We start from the raw sequence: 16,556 nt of genomic DNA, 5'->3' as shown, positions 1-16,556 counted from the left end.
GGAGTTAAGACTTTCTTGGGCTAAGTTTTGTTGGGGGATCCTCGGCAGTTCACCGTACTGGTGTAGATACCCTAGCCGTAAGCGCAGCCGCGAAGAGAAGTTGGCGAGTTGGCCACGTTGGATGAGGTGGCTCGCGCGGCGTGTTTCCGAACGTCCCGCGGGTTGCCGGACGGTCTCGCGCGTCCGCCGTCTCTCGTATGAGCGCCGAGGAAAACCGATCGCTTGTACGGTGATCATTTTTCGATGAGGACAATGAAAGGCAGCCCTCTGGGTCTTCTATATCAAGAATATTCGGTTGTTACCAGGGATTGTGCCGAGTATTTTTTTTTTTTTTTTTTTGCAAGAAGGGAAAGCTGAAGAGCTTAGCGAACCGCACGAAAAGCGAAGCAAACTGGTAAGTAAGCACGCTGGTAATAGAACGTCTAAAAGCGCATACCTTCAAGTTTGCCTAGCATTGCTAAATGCGAGGCATTTCTTTGCCTGCCGTGTCCCCGTCAATTTCAGAAGACGACAACGCGGACGGGTCGAACACGAATAGATAGTGGCGGAACGCACCGCGGACTGCAGGGGCCGAATGAATACGTCGTGGCGGTCGTCGTGTAGCCCTGCTGTCCACGCCGAAACGCGAGATTGTAGCACGCAAAAGACACCGCGTGGCGGCGCTCATAATCGCGCCAGCCTTTGGCTGTGCTGAGGAGCCTGACGTCACGATTGCGACGGAGTTCCCATGACGCATCGCACGCCCCGATAACCGATTTCGAAGCGCTCGCTAGAATCGGAAGCGTGAAACGAAAATAGGTCATATTTCACCGATTTCGGAAAGGTTTCCGTATATTTTCATTTTCATTTCTGTGCCCTGTGAAACTTTAGGGGGGAATTCCATGTCCGTGCACTGTATCCTTAAACATAAATCCCAATAATACCGTTTTTTTTTTTTTATATTTTAGACCAAAAGTTGATACCAAAAGGTACCGAATGCGTGAGAAAATATAAACACCGAAAAAACGCTCGAATTTTTTAGAAAAATAAACGCCGAACCATTTTCGTAGGTGGGGGCGTATATTTTATCTCGCCAATGCTGCCTAACCTGCAGTCTAGTTATGCGCAGATCGGAAAGGTTCTAGGTCCACCTAGTATAGATAGCGCCAGTGTGCTGGTGTCTTATACCGTCGTATCGTCACTGCCCCCCCCCCCCCCCCCCCCCCCGTCTTTTTTCGTGACGCGTCGTGTTCCAAATGCAGCCTACCTTCGGTAAGCTCGACTAAGTGGATGATCCATCGTCTCGTTTGCCTCGTTAAAAAGCGGGACCTAATAAATTAACTTTTTTGTTTTCTTTTTTTGGGAAACAAAGTTTGCGTGTTGATTCCTGTACCCCATGCTTCCTGGAGATGTGAAGTGTCTACTCAGAGGCGTGCGCATTTCGTCGGTGATTTCATGGTCCCTTCGAAGGGCCAATTCTGGTTCGCGCGAAACACCGTAATAGATTCCTTTCCAAAGTCACGTGCCGATTATTAGAAGTTCGGAACCAGTGCACAATGGCGGAACAACTGACATCGTGGAACCTGCGAGTCATTCGATAAGGTAGCGAACGTCGGAGCACGGCCAACGCTAGGAGCCGGCGGGCCAATCAAAGAGCGTCCAAAGTGCAACGTCACTGCGCTTATCATTCTTTTTTCTGTTGATCTGTTTTTGCCTTCTGATGCGTTTCTTTCCGGATCCTGGGGTTTTCTTTTCCGTGCCCGCATTTCCGTGAAACTCTGGGCACGCACCGGTCGCCTCGTCAGAGCCTCTCGGATACCTGACGGGCCGATATATTGACAATGTTGGAAGAGAGAGCGCCGCCGCGAGTAATGTCTTCCGGCCGGAGCGCGTGTGTATGAATGGGCGTCGGGTGTGAGCGGGTCGGCGCAACGGCTTGCTCCTAAATCGGGCCGCGCCAGAAAGGGAGCACCGGTAGCCTTTCCCTCTGCGCCGCCGCGTGGCCACCCGGAAGGAAGGGGGAGGGTCCCGCCATTGTGTGCGGTGCGGCGCCTCAAATGCGGGCCAGCCACACTCTCCGCTAAGCTGACAGTGCGCTGGAGGCTACGTGCTCGTTGCACCGGTCTCGTACTCCCATCTCTCGCCACGTGATCGGGTGACCCGCTTCTTCGTGTCCACTCCCGGAGAGCAGGGTTCGGCGACGAGGCGGAGCTTCACATAAGGGAGTTTTAGTAGATCGGTCGTCCGACGCCTCCGATACGATGCAGGCGCAAAGAAAGGCGTCGGCCGGGTATCGGATACCGGGTGACAACCTTTCTCCGTACTTTCGAGGACTGGAGGCCTGCTGATTCGGCCGCTCAGAATGGGAGAGGGCACGCCTACCCGTACCTTTGATGATTGCAAAAGTTTTTATCGGATTGCCGAGAAAACGAGCCGATCGGGCGGCCCGAAAACTGTATCGTCGAGGCGCTCGTCGCCTCCGTGTTTTCTCTATCACCGACGACACCGACCACTGTGCAGTAAATGCGACGTGATGTTGCGTCTGGTTGATCCGTTGATAGCGAGCCCGCAAAAGAGGACGAGCGCCGTGACTATGCATTTTTGGCACTCCTTCGATAGGGTTTGGAGATCGTTCCGATGAATACCTATGCACCCCGCCGCCGCCTTTGCACCTGCAACGTACCGTTACCGGAACGATATACGGGCAAAAACGGTTCCCTAAAACTCTTTACGAAAACCGGTTTTTGGTTCGAAGGAATAGTAGCGTCCGCTAGGATCACGCTACTGCTTTTGTTGCACGTAGAGTTCCTGTATATGCTACCTACGGTGGGGAGCCTATACAGGAACTCTAGTTGCACGCAGGTTGGTGCGCCGACTAGTGCTGCGGGCGCGTAGTAGCCCCCAGCGCACTGTCGGCTTCTAGCGCAGTGAGCGGACACCTCCGTACGTTGTCGCCTCCGCAAAGCGCGCTTTTGTGTGGCGCCTGCCTTGCCGCGGCGCATGGGGCCTCTATTCTTCGCGCTCGTGGCTTGGCGCACGACGCTTTCTGGCTCTCCGCTGCGCCGGGGTGTGCTTTATGGATTCACAAAGGCGCGAAGATCTGCGGAGAAGAAGCCATCCACGTGTTACGTGTCCTCTTGTCCAGATGGCGCTGACGCGTTTGTTTTTAGTCTCGTTTTTTCGCTGGCCGAGATAATTAGGCTTAAATTAGCTCGCTGATGGCGTAAGTCGAGAAACGCGAAGCATTATTTTAGGGAAATTTTCCGCTCTTTTCTCCGCCCTTTCCGTCGCATGGATCGGAGTTCTGTAGAAATAATGCCGTTAAAACTACTCTCACCACCGACTAAAGATTTAAAAAAAAAAAAAAAAGAAAAAAAAGCTTCAAATAAGAAAATTGTTTTTTCGGGAAAACGTTAATGATCACGGCGGACGTCACGTCAGGAATGTAAAGTTATAAATAACGAATTGATTACTTAAAATACACGAATTAATTTTTAAATGTTCTCCTTAGCTTGGGCATTTCCATTAGAGGTGTTTTGCCCGTCGTCAAAATATGTTGTCGCTGTTATCCTCATCATTGTGTCTTTACATCTGTGCCCATAGACAATTGTCTGTAATGCGGTGCAACGGAATGAAATGTAAAACGTGCGGAAATAAATAACGTGCACTTTCATATATTTTTTGCAAACGCCACTAGGCGGTGCTCCAGTCTTTCACACCCCCAGCGAACGTCCGGTTCATCAAAATGGACAAAGCTTACCTTAACACCGCTGCTTGAAACGTCGCGATGAAACATTTAGCCACGCAATTCTCCGAGGGAACGCCAAAAGAATCAAGGAGTTCGAGATCTGTTCGAATGTTTCGAATATATACTTGTAAACCAACTTGTTTCCTCCAAGACGTTAAATCGTACAGTCGAGGGCCCTCGTTAAATATCCAAATTTGCTGTCCGTGTAGCATTTATGCCTTCTAGCACTGGTGACATAGCAACCTCGCAAGGACGGAGCGACCGGAAGTCGTTTGGGACGCAAGTGGCGGTTTATGTTTGTAACCAGTAAAATGGTATATAAAACAGACGCAAGCAAACGAAAAACGCTCTACTAAGAAAGTAAGCATATCATTCAGCTGCCTCAGAAAATTATAATTGCAAAAAATCTCGGAGTCATGCTCAAAATCATTTACCCATGACTGAATTCCGGTTATAGCTGATAAGATATATTTATCGTGAGGATAAAATGTAAGAGCACTCCTCTTTGAACGAGCAGGTTCAATGTGCGAATTAAATTATTTTATATTTTATAGAAAGGCAGCATCACGTGACAGCCTGCCAACGGATTTAGTGGAGGCCTAGATTGTCCAGTAGGCGTTTATAATTATAAAAGTTCATTCGGCCAAAATTTGTCATGGACTATACGAACAAACCGTCGCCGGATATATTCTATGTGGGCTTTATCAGATACACTGAGCGAATTCCATACTAGGGACAGCCATGACGAGGATTGAGAATAAACTAAGTATTCGTGCGCCTTCGATAGACCAAAATAAATAACATCAAGTTGACCACGATTTACAACACGAGGCACTGAATATCCTATAGACCGACACGCTGTTTACAAACAAGCCGGCGTTTGCCCACACCTGGTGTGGGCACTGCGCATGCGCAGAAACCAGGTTCGCGTGAGCTGAAGCGTCTGCGCATGGGCAGTACCGTCAACAGCGCCACCGCAGCTGCGTGACGTCAGGGCCGCGTGTTGGTCTATATTGTAATAATAATAATTGGGACGACTAACTTGTGTTCAGTGATGTGTATTATCTGGCCAATTTAAATATAATGAATGGTGATGGGGCAGCTGGCAATACCTAATGTTGTGGCCGAAATCTTCATTTTGTTTTCCATATCATGAGGAAGAACTCTAAACTTGTAAACTGCGCGTGTCACGCTTTGCGGATTTTTTTTAACGGGTTATTTACACATTACACATGTTCCCATACAATAAAGGTGTGACTGAGCTTGCCCAGGGCGAACACCCCACGGGCGTTGCAACACCCCCCCCCCCCCCCTTTTTTTTTACTCCCTTCAGAAAATGTGTTCCTTGGTGGGTTCCACAAGGGTGCTGTTAAGTGTTCCACTCAACAACGCTCTGCTTTGCAGTTATAAAAGCTGTATTACTCGAAGTAGCGTTGTTAAAAGGGTTTATCCATGGGTGTAGAAGTCTCTGGAACACCGTTCTGACACCCTTAGTGACGTAACTATTTGTAATGTGTACTCGATACGCTCAACTAATTATACTCTTTCGTTCCACGTCAGGAAGAGACTGCTGGCCGGTTTCTCTCGCGTGCTTCCTAAACTCCGTGCAACCCTAAGCTGACAGCGCGCTAGAAGCTACCTGCGTTGTTGGACCAACCATATACGTCTATCATTTGCCGCCTGAACATGGGGTCACGTGAGGAAAGGGAGGCGCCTTATTGGTCCAGCGAACGCGTCTCTCTCACTGCACTGTCAGATTAGGGGTGAATGGAGTAAGTCCCAGGAACGGTCGCACGGTTCGCGTGCGTGTTCCCGCGCCCTGCGGCGTGTATCTATAGTAGTTACCGAAGTATGTGGCCAGGAATAGGATCGGCTGCGTTTGGCCGTTGTGAAACCGAAACGTGCGTGTGCTATAATGGGGTATAGGACGATCGATAACTGTTGTTCAATACATATGCGGTACAATTCATGCTGCGCGGAATCGAGTTGCCTCGCTCGAAGAAAATGGCGACCTCGGCGCTTCGGCGTCTTGGCCAATAGACCACTCCTGAAATACGCAGCGCCTCCCGTCGTCTTTTCGGCGTACTATACGGTAGGAGCGGTTCACGTTTGTTTAGCATTTTGCGATCTGCGATCGAAGAAAGCCGGCTTATAACAAAACAGGGTACGTATCGGCCTTGTGGTGATATCCTTTATGTACTGAACTTGCAGTGGTAAGCGAGAAGGAATTGCGCCGTTTCCACTATCCCAGCATTGCCCGCACCACGCAGTGCAATCTGGGGTCGACGTGAGGCCTTGTGGCATTTTCCGGAAAGGTCTATTCTGTTTCCAGGAGTTTGTTCCTCGGATGTTCTACGCCAGCTGATCGGAAACACCTTGTTGAACTAGACGAGTCATCCTTTTCGTATCGCGTTATAAGATAAATGAATAATCCCCATTCACACGGTCAGCGTATCGGTACTTTTTACGTATGTCCCTTTGCAATCGACGAATCAGTCGGCGCTATCGGGTCGCGAGCACATGCCACGCGCGGAGAATCGCGAACTGATTGGCCGCCGACCATGAAGGTTCTTTGGCTAAAGGGACCTTTATGATCGTCGGGTCTTTTGCTGGGAACGAGCTCTTTTGGAATATGAAACGCGGAGTTCTGAAAACTCTTTGGAAGCGCACGAAGCCCGCTCGATAAACGAACGCATCGATTTACGATGCGTTCGTGTCGTCTTGGAAAACATCGCTTGTCGCGAGTTCCAAAAAAAGAAAGGAGCTTCTGGGCGGTATCGCATTTCATTATCAGCGCTTGTGCGTATGGCTCCTGCTTGTTTTGTGAAGCGACGGACGGGCGCGTGCTGGGTTGTGGATATGAAGAGGGTGGAACGGCGCCACCGACTGCACCGACCCATGGCAAAATACTGTATGAGGGGGAGGGCGAGAGGAGGTCCCAGCAAAATGTAAGATATTGGGGAGCAGGGGGGGATGGGGGGGGCCTCATGCTTCCCCCCCCCCCCCCCCTGGCTACGTGCCTGGATTTACATATACTGGGAAATATCCTGGGATTTACATATACTCTGAATTACCCTGGGATTTATATATACTGGAAATTACCCTCGGACTCACATACTCTACTGAGATAACCCTGGGATTTACATGTACTTAGGATTATGTTGATTTATATCATACTTGGAATTATGCTTATTTGTATTATACTTGGAATTATTTTGATTCGTATATTATACTTGGAATTATCTGATTGAGTATGTAAATAGAACCCTCTCGGGATTTACATATGCTTGAAATTTACATATACTTAGAAATATCCCGGTATTTAAACATACTGGAAATTATATTGTTATTTACATAGACTGGGAATTATCCCTCTATTTACTATTATACTGGGAATTACTCCGGTATTTACATATTATATTCGAAATGATACCGGGATTCCCTACTAGCACGTTAGAATTATACTCGGCTCCACAGATTACACCGATAATTTGACTGGGATATCTGCACTGTACTGACATTATGCTGCGAACTATGCTCGGATCCGCGCCCCAAGTATAGTGCGAATCAGTGAAGGGCTCACCGCAACGTTAATCTCGCGAGTCGGCTGCCGCACGGAAAAATTCGTCCAACTTTTTGTTTTCTTCTTTTTGCAGACTTTTTTTGTTTTGCTCCGGTAGGCGTGATGCGGGTGGTCGTGTACGTCCCGGCGGCGGCGGCCGCAAATGAGCGGTCGGTGCACGGACACTTCGACTGTATATACGACGCAACTCTGGTGTGCCCAGTTTACAGAGTGTTCCCAAACTGGTCGATCGCGTTCACCTGGTCTATGGACGGCGATTGGCAACGAGAGCTGCGAGGAGGTGACGAAAGCGTCGATCGACTGCGAGCGATCGCCACGCAACGAGGCAACGCATGCGCACTTGCGACCCATCTGCGCAGGAGGAGCGCGAAAGCTCTCCATGGTTCCAGTCAGTCAGAGTTTTGAGAGTAAGGAAATCAAAGGAAGCGTTGCTGAGCCAGTGGCTCGGTTCCAGTTGCTCCCTTCCTTAAATACGGGCTCTTTACTCAACTCCGAAGGAGGCGCGCGCCACCCAGCGGAAGAGACGCGAAGGAGAGAGAGGGGCTTGGGAGGTACTACCGCCTATCCGAGTGTGCGACGGAAGCTGCCGCGGCCTGGCGGCCGAAATGCGAAACGGAGAGAAGGGGACTTCGCGATGCGTTGGAAGTGGTACGCGGGTTCGCTCGGCGGTCTGTGTGGTGATGCCGTGTCGGCGTCTCTTTCGAACCCTTCGGAGCTGCGTTGGTTCATTACAAGCTCGTAAACAAAAACAGACTGGGCAAAAAAATGTTCCGCGAGTAAAGTTGCGAGCGTATATTGGGGAGAACTTTTGGTGGGGGTAGATGGTGTGTTGCAGTCGACGTGGCACTGCGCGGGGGACTGTTACCGCGAACACATTAGCGCGAATATGCATTTGGTTCGTGTATACGTTTGATTCCGTTCTTCGGCGCTCACTGCCGGTAGGGTTCAAGCTGCGTGCTCGTTTGGCCAGTCGTGCGTTTCTCCACGTGATCAGGCTCCAGTCTCTTCTCACGCGCAGCGAGGGCGTCCGGTAGGCTCTGTCAGGCTGACGGGGGAACTGAGTGCAGCCTTCGATATTGAATGCTATTGCCTCTCCTGGGCCAATACAGATTATTATTATTATTATTTATTATTATTATTAGAGTCGCGAAATAGAATCCAGTGCGCCAGTACCAAGACCGCAAGGTTGTTCCTGGGCACTATAATAAACATTGATTGATTGATTATTATATACTTCATATTTGAAAAAAAAAAAAAAAAGCGCACAAGCAGTGAGGAACGGAAGAGAATACAGAGGGGCTGCTTTCCAACTGATATGTCGTGATATAAAGAGAAAGACGAGGCGTGTGATTTATTTCTGATGCTTCGTCCTCCTCTTCTTGTCACGATAAACCAGTTGGGAGTGAGCGCTCTGCGTTCTTTTCCTCGCTGCTTTGTGCGCTGTTTTTAATATGATGTCGTCTTGCCAACCAGCTCAACTCTCCACATTACTACTAAGTGTTAACCTGCCGAATTCGGGTCTCATCTCGGTACACCTTTCGCTTCGTACTTCTAATTTTAACAAATCTTTAGGAAAAAAAAAAAAAAAAAGACTACATAGGTTTTGAGCTTGTGCTAATTCGGGGTATAGTGTCTTGTGTTTTGAGCGTGAAGTGCGATTATAGACATTTTCCACAGGGACGCCGCCTTCTTGTATTGTCGTCACCTCCAGTATGGGCGACGACAAAATAATAAAACGTTTCAACCTGTAAGTGGCAAAAAAAATAAAAAAAAATAGAGGGGAGTTAAAACGAGAATGTGTGACGGTTAGGCTTATATCCTAAATGTCGTCTGTTGGCGTGGCGGCGGCAAAACAATGTTTTCGCCCATACTGGAAGTGACGGCAATTCAAGATGGCGGCGTCCAATTGTGGAAAAGGTCTATACTTATTGACGTGAAGTTCTCTTTTTTCGGGAGTTTTAGGGACGTTTAAGCCTGGGGTAAAGACGAGAGAGCACAACGCGGCAAATGGTTGACGTCGGCGGTGCGGAGAGGAAGAACGAGAAAGACACTTGTGCGTCGTGTGGTCCCTGGTTCTCACTAAACTCACTGGTTCTCAGTAGTCTCGGGGTGACTCTGTTGCCTTTAACCTTCACCAGCTCGTTTGCGCCCCCAAGTTTCTCTTCGGAAAGAGACCGTGAACAGAAAAAAAAGCGGACGAAAGTTTAGGCGCGTTCGTTTTGCCGCAACGAGTTGTTCTTCGCGCTTGATTTTAATTCTAACAGATTTATTCTAATATTTCTTAATTTTATTATTAGCGTAGTTTAAAAACTACACTAATGCGCTCTGTGCAGGTGAGATATGTGGCCAGGGGGACATAATAATGGGGCCTACCGTGACAATTAGCCCCCGGTATTGTCCCCCTGGCCAACGTTGCCCCTGCTGTATGCATAGCTCATCTGCACAGACCGTATTAGTGCATTTTTCACTTTTTTATATATAAATATGTTTGAAATAAAATTGACACCCCGTATAGATATATATAATGCGCGACACGGGAGGTATCCTAGAAAAAGTGAAGATGAAATGAAAAAAAAAGAAATGTTTTGCTGTTGGTTGTTCCGAAACGGCCGAAATTCGTGGGACCTTCTTTTCGTCTGGATAATTACAACAGCTGTCCGGTCTTCGCTGTCCCTCTTAATGAAGCCTTTCTCCTTTGTGTCCAGATTGGCGTGACCTGCGATGCGCTGCGGACCGAATGGCACCGCACCGGCTGGCCTGCGCGGTAAGTGTACGCCTCTTGGACCGATTGAGACCGGTGCACAGCGGTCACGCAATGGGCCGGCATGGTAGCCGCCGAAGGACAGAATTCAGAGCCGACGTTTAGAAAAGGCAGATTAACTGCCGGACACTCCGTTGCAGAGCTCTCCGGCCCGGGGTTGGGAAACTACTCCAAAAACGATTTTTTTTTTCTTTTTTATTAACGCAGTCTGGTGATTTGTTAGAATGAAGTGTCACATGTTTCTGTTCTTTGGGTGAGTAATTTGTTTCAGCTTTTGACTAGATTTCAGATAGATGGCTCGTGATTACGGTGTTGCTAATCTCAAGAATACGGCATTTCGAGACATCTGTATGCCCCCCCACGGTCCTTTTTGTGTTCTGTCTACACTTATAGCATCTAGAGTTCAGGCACATAGCTCGAACCCTCACCCCTGCCCGTTTCCATCTGGATGAGCATCGTCCCGGCGTGCGGTCGTGTAAATCACTACTGCGTGGTGCACATTGAAGAGCCAGGCTGGCACTGCAACGGCTCTATTGCTCGTCTATACAGCTGAGACACCAGGCACCCATTAGGGCTGACTAACGGCCCGTCGTCCAAACACGTACGCGCACGACAATTTACGCTCATTATTTTAATCCATCACCCGGTAGCTCTTCCTTCTTTTTATTTTGAAAACCGGTTCTCCCGAGCTGCTTGGGCGCCGCGGAAGCTGCAACCTTCTCCCGTCTTCTAGCCTTCCTTCCTGGTTCGCCGGATCGCAACCAATCAAGCGGTGGCAAAAGTGCCTCGTCACGGCGCTCGGTCGTCTTCGCGCGTTTGCTGTCCCGCGGCTAAACCAGGCGCGCGGTAAATGCCCGTAATACTCCGCCTTCTTTTTTTTTTTTTTTTTTTCTGCGCGCGATTGTTATATTTGGTAATGGCAAACGCAAACGCTCAACTGACGTCATGCCCCTACGGTGGCGCTGCTGTCGGTATTGCGCGTGCGCAGTTTTGTGTATGCGGGGCGCAAGTTCGTCTGCTTCTTTTTGCATGGCTTATGGTGACGTCAGAACGCCGAACTATGATTTGCTTTTATTGAAGGATAGCGAGGAGAACTCGAAGAAAGCTGCCTTGAGGTCTACCCAGTATCCTTCAATCACAGTCGATCAGAGCTCGCTGCTTTGACGTCACCACACCCCTGCAAAAGAACCAGACGAACTTGCTCTAGGCGCCGCCATTTTTTGCCGAGGCGCACCCACGGTTTCTAGACTGGCGCCCAAACGAAGCGTGTTCCGTCCACGGTGGCCAGACTAGCTCTCGAAGCGCCGCTGCTGGCGAGCGTCTGTGGTGGTCGTGTCTAGACTGCCGAAGACAGTCCGCTGACACGACACGCGATCGATCGAAGTTAACTCGGAAAGAAACGTCGCAGAACTTCTCGTGCGAGCTAACGATGAGTCCATTGCGGCCGTTGCTACCGTGTCAGCTAAAACTTCCGTCTTTGTTGATAGTCGATGGAACCGCGGTCATCGGAGTGGACCGAACGCAGCCCGAGGGTCACGGCGATATGCGTGGCGCCTTTTCGCAGCGTAATGGCTGGAAATGGCATTGTATACACGGCCCGCTGTGGTCCAACGTAAGGTGAAACGGAGTGTCTGGTTCGCACATATTAATTCTTTTCATTTTTGGTTTCTACTTTTTATTCGTTTGCGACGAGAGAGACGGCTTCATTATGGGGTCAGCGTCGCTTCCTCCAAGCGACGCTGGGATGTATAATTATGAAACGTCCCGCTGTCCGTTCACGTGATCAGGACTAAAGGAAGGACCTCGTTAATAGGCAGCGGCCGCATCGCGGGGGCGCTGCGCTCGGAACTGCGCCTGCTCAGACGCTTCACGCGAATCTGCAGGCCTCTGCGCGCGAGCGCTGTGGCCACACCTGGTTTGGGGCAAACACGGGCCTGTTTGTGTAAACAGCATGCTAAGTAAATATCCAAGCAGCAAGTTCTCGTTAACTGTTTCCTTTCATTAAACGCCAATTTGAATAAACTGTTTTCATATATGATTTTTTTTTTTTTTTTTTTTTTTTTTTTTTGTGGCACTTAACATCAGATTTCTTTGGACAGTCAGTCGAACTCGCTGGGGTGGTTTTGAATGCTGGTGCGCTCTCCGCATCCACACGCTGTGGCCCTTGTTTCGACAGTGATTGATTTGCCTCATAATTTACTATCGTAGGCTCTACTGGCCACACTAGAAACGTGACGTCAGACGGAGGGGCGAAGAAAAACGGTTGAAGGTGCAGTCCCGTCAGAGTGCATTAATAAACGGACATAAGCAGATAGCTTCGGGCTCAACATTATAGCTTTACTCTGCGTGCTTATAATTATTCGAAATTTACTTAAATCTATCAACAAATAAATTAAAAAAAATTAAAAAAAAAAAACTTGTTCCTACACTGGGAATCGCAGCCGGGCCTCCTGGGTGAGAGCCAGGTATCCTAACAGATCGGAAAGAGCCGGTCGGGCAGGCGAAGACGGGAGTTGCACAACTGAGGTGTCGTATGGCATTACATTTCTGTGACGTCATTGGGCGGAAACCGAGGGACCACAGTTTTGGACGCGATAAACACCAGTCGGAGGCGCGTCCAAAAGCCGCCAAACCCTTCCGACGTCTCAAGTTCTGCAGCTTCTTGATGAAAGTATATGCCGTGTCACTCAGCCTGCGCTCCGCTTCCGTAGCCCTTGCAGCGTGTATCGTCCACGGCGGTGGTCGGTCGTAGCACAGGCGGGTTAGTCAGCTACGATGAATGCGCATCCCTTTTCGCACTACTGCGGGGAATCGACACTAGCAAAGCTCTCGTTCTGCGGTTAGCACGATAGAGGGTATACTGCCCGATTTTTGCGATCCTTGTATGAACTTACGGGAGGTTCGGTGCTCCTAGTGGAACACTCAACGATTTCCGTCGGCTTCTTTCTATGCGTCAAAATGATCATTTGTACTTAGGCTTGAAAGAACAAGAAACACGAAGGACAGCCTTTCTCTTTGCATTAGAGACGACTTTTATTTTGGGTGCAAAAGTTCAGGCGGCGATCTGAATGCTGAATTAATTCCCGCGTTCAAAATTAACGTTTTTAAAACTAAAGGCGAGAGTGCTTTTCCCTGTTCCTCTTTCGTGTTTTTGTTTCATGAGAGCATTAAAGGGGCAGTGCAACGATTATCAGACTTTGGCCAATTAACTGCGGAAATTAATCTGCGTCACCTATGGAACGAAAAACCGTAAACCGCATTTTCTGGCGATAGCTAGTTCTTATTTAAAAAAAATGTAACAAATCGAAGCTCGAAGTGCCTGTCAACTCTCCACGCCGACTTTCGAGTGACGTACTCTGGGGGTTCACGTGGTTTCCCCTTGGGCCCTCTCTTGAGACCCCAGCCGCTTCCTCCGCGATTGTCGACTTTCGAAGGATTAGCCTCGTCGAAGGTCGCGGCGAGCGATGGACACAAAGTACGGTTCGCCACGGGGCTGACGGCGAGTGTAGCGGCGGAGGGGGACAGGGTTTGTTGACTTCCGCGTACCCCCAGAGACGCCGTCATTTTAGTTCCCGTAGCCGCCACCGGCGGCTGCAGATCGGCAAATAATTCGTTTTTTGCCTTGCGATTACGCAGGAGTTTCGGGGAAATGCGACGCGTTTTTGGTCACTTGGGCTTGTACAAACAAAATGAAAAATGCAAACTAGCAATTTTTCAACTTTAAAACCGTTGCACTGCCCCTTTAAGCGTGGTCAGACATTTCAAATATTTTATGTAAACGAGGGGGGCTTTCCCCTGTCCCACCACCGTCGCCTCTCCCCCCATCTCCCCAATAGTTCCGACGAATGTGCCTGGAACTCGACCGTGCAGCCCAACAGGCGAATCGATGCACGTCGACTCCCCCTTGGATAAGGTAGACTGACGTCGTCCTCGAATTCGACGTGACCATTCCTCACGATAGCCTTCGACTCGGGGCGAGAGGACAAGGTGGACATCGCTAGCGGTCAAGGAACGGTCTATCGGAAATTCCTCCGGCTTCCAGCGTTCCAGTATTCTTGCGGAGACGTTATCTGAGCGGTGGCGTTCCTGGAGACCTTATCTATTGCGATCCAACCGCGCTCTTCCCGATAACCAGGACGCGTCGCTATCAGCCCGATTCTAGGCCGATGGGCGCAGCACTGGCCGATAAGCCCCGACGGAGCTTGCTGGAGGATCCGGCCCCACTGGCGCGGCAGCGGTTTGCTCGACGAAGTCCCTCGGTGAAGACAACAGGAGTGTGCGCGGTCGGTCAGCCCCGTTTGCCCGATCGGATCTCGGTGTCGTCTACGTGCGTGTCAGCGAAGATTATTTCCCGAGGCCGGCCATTTGTAGGTGAGACAGTTTCTTCGAAACGGCCGGCAGTGTTTGGCACAGTCTTGTAGGGATTGCTCGTGCGGTCGGTGGTGATGTGCGTCATCGGTGACACGTCGGGAGGGCGTCGTACCGCAGAGTCGCCATTTCGGCTGCTTCCGTAGCGCTGCTGCAGTTGCTTCGCTTGTGTTTTTGGCAGCTTGCTTCCGTTCTAAGGGATCATGCGGTTCCCAGCCGGGATGTCTTGATTTCCAGGGCTTGTTGTCGGTGTTCAAATCCGGTCTTTGCGGTCGGGGTCGGCGTGGGCTGCGCTGTATGCTAAAGTTTTAGAATGTGACGTGCGCAGTTTTAGCGCACGATAGCGCTAAATTTAGCGCTTGCGTTAGCGCACGCTACGCAAGAGTTTTAGAGTAGCGTTGGTAGCGTTTCTCCGCCGCGACGCAAAAGCCCAAGCATCTCGCGCTTGCAACGCCACCAAGATAGTCACAATATCTATTTCACACACGTAATGCTGTAACTTGAGAAAAAAAATTGTTTTAAGGTCCAGAGTGACATTTTAGATTTGTTTAAACATGAGAATGAGACACGAGCGGTCGACTGGTCGTGTCCGCCTGCGTTGCCTCGGCAAGAGAAATCTCGTGTACTGACCTTCGCACACCGTGCCTTCGCCCAGAAATGTTTGCGCGACGCAAGCACCAAGTTGCCGGTGATCGTTGCCCACCTTGCTGGGTCTTCCAAACCGGGTGCAAAATCGCAGTCGCGAGGATGCTGCCGACGTCGCCCAAGCGGCCGGAGCCATGGTCCTGGGGGCCGCCATTTTTCAACTGTGCACGTCTCTGCTTTAGCCAACTTCTCATCACGAATCCTCCTTCGAGGAGCGCACAGCAGGGTTGCCAGGTAGTTTCTACCTCAAACCGCCAAAAGCTAGACGGTGTAGCCCAAAAGTAGCCAAATGCAAGATATTTATGTAGCCCAAAAGTAGCCATATTCTGCAGAGCCCAAAAAATTGTGCGCTCGAATGTGCGAGCTCAATTCGTAGACACTGCGTCTGCATATCTAGGGTTTAGGAGCAGCTTGCAAGATCTACGACAGCTTAAAATGTATTGAACATTTTATTTCAAACACAAAAGTACAAAAACTTTTCCACGCGTGTTTTTGCAGTCACATAGCTATGAAGCACTCGCTCGTGCCCAGCTTACTGGCCTCATACATGATTTTCGTGTTAAAACGGGCAAAAACTTCTTCAGTGCGGTTGATGCCCTTACAGAACTCGTTCTTCCCCAGGAAAGCAAACTTTACATAAAGGACGTTTTGAAAAGTTGGAAATGACATGTTCTTCCTTAGGCTTGATTTTGAGAGGGAGATGTGGCTGAATACTCTCTCCACGGCGGCATTCGACATGGGCAGTGTCGGGAGCGCGATGGCAAGCTCGGATAGCAACGGAAACAGGGCTGCTCCTGCCCATTGATCTTGGCTTTGGTCGAAATATTCATTGTCCCAAATCTGTTGTCTTTTGTTGTGGCTCACTCTGCTTTAAGGAACTTCCATGTTTCGTGGAAAAGCCTCCTTTTGTTAAATCCGGTACAGCAAGCGTTATCGGGTGACATAAAATACTGCAGGATGTCTTGAGTTGTCTTTAGTATCATTTTTTCTCAGATGAGGTGCGTCCTGTAGGGGGATGGTTGGAAGCTCGAGGAAATAAGAGACGCCAGTAGGAAGCACAAAGAACTTGGAGGCAAAAAATAAGCGACAATTAATGCAAAAGCGATGTCGTCGGAGCTGAATCTAGGTCACGGTAGCTCACTTGAGCTAATAGGTTCTGACATCACGCCCACGAATCTTCAGGCAGAAAATCCCTGTAAGCGGGAATCCAGAAAGGGTGGACTGTCGCTTTGTGTTCATGCGGAAACGTCTTTTGTACATCTACTCTAAACCAAGCAAAAAAAAAAAAAAGGGCCGTGTTAGCATTTGAAATAGCCAAAAAATAGCCATATAGCCAACCGACAAATTTCGACGCCAAATGCATGACAAAGTAGCCCAATTTGGCTATTAATAGCCCAACCTGGCAACCCTGGCGCACAGACGGCACAGACCCTTGGCGTAGGCGCGCAATTTTTGAAAAATAGCATACGGGA

General features: G+C 49.5%; 1 protein-coding gene across 4 annotated transcripts in view; it reads left to right on the top strand.

Annotated features, from left to right (window-relative positions):
• Positions 1-16,556, top strand: part of LOC115310162 (protein kinase C and casein kinase substrate in neurons protein 1) — an 87,655-nt gene that overhangs the window by 40,719 nt on the left and 30,380 nt on the right. For 2 of the 4 annotated variants that reach the window (XM_040498776.2, XM_040223254.2), the window contains exon 2: positions 10,016-10,074. The gene's annotated coding sequence lies outside the window, so the exon portion shown is untranslated. Of the gene's footprint in view, positions 1-10,015; positions 10,075-14,230; positions 14,443-16,556 lie in introns of those variants that run through there. The other 2 variants (XM_040498777.2, XM_040223255.3) reach the window with 2 other exon arrangements.

The sequence above is a fragment of the Ixodes scapularis genome, unplaced genomic scaffold (assembly GCF_016920785.2).
Source record: "Ixodes scapularis isolate PalLabHiFi unplaced genomic scaffold, ASM1692078v2 PGA_scaffold7__128_contigs__length_106722199, whole genome shotgun sequence".
NCBI classification, from domain to species: domain Eukaryota; kingdom Metazoa; phylum Arthropoda; class Arachnida; order Ixodida; family Ixodidae; genus Ixodes; species Ixodes scapularis.
The sequence above is the reverse complement of the archived record's forward strand: the minus strand, read 5'-3'. Positions and strand labels throughout refer to the sequence as shown.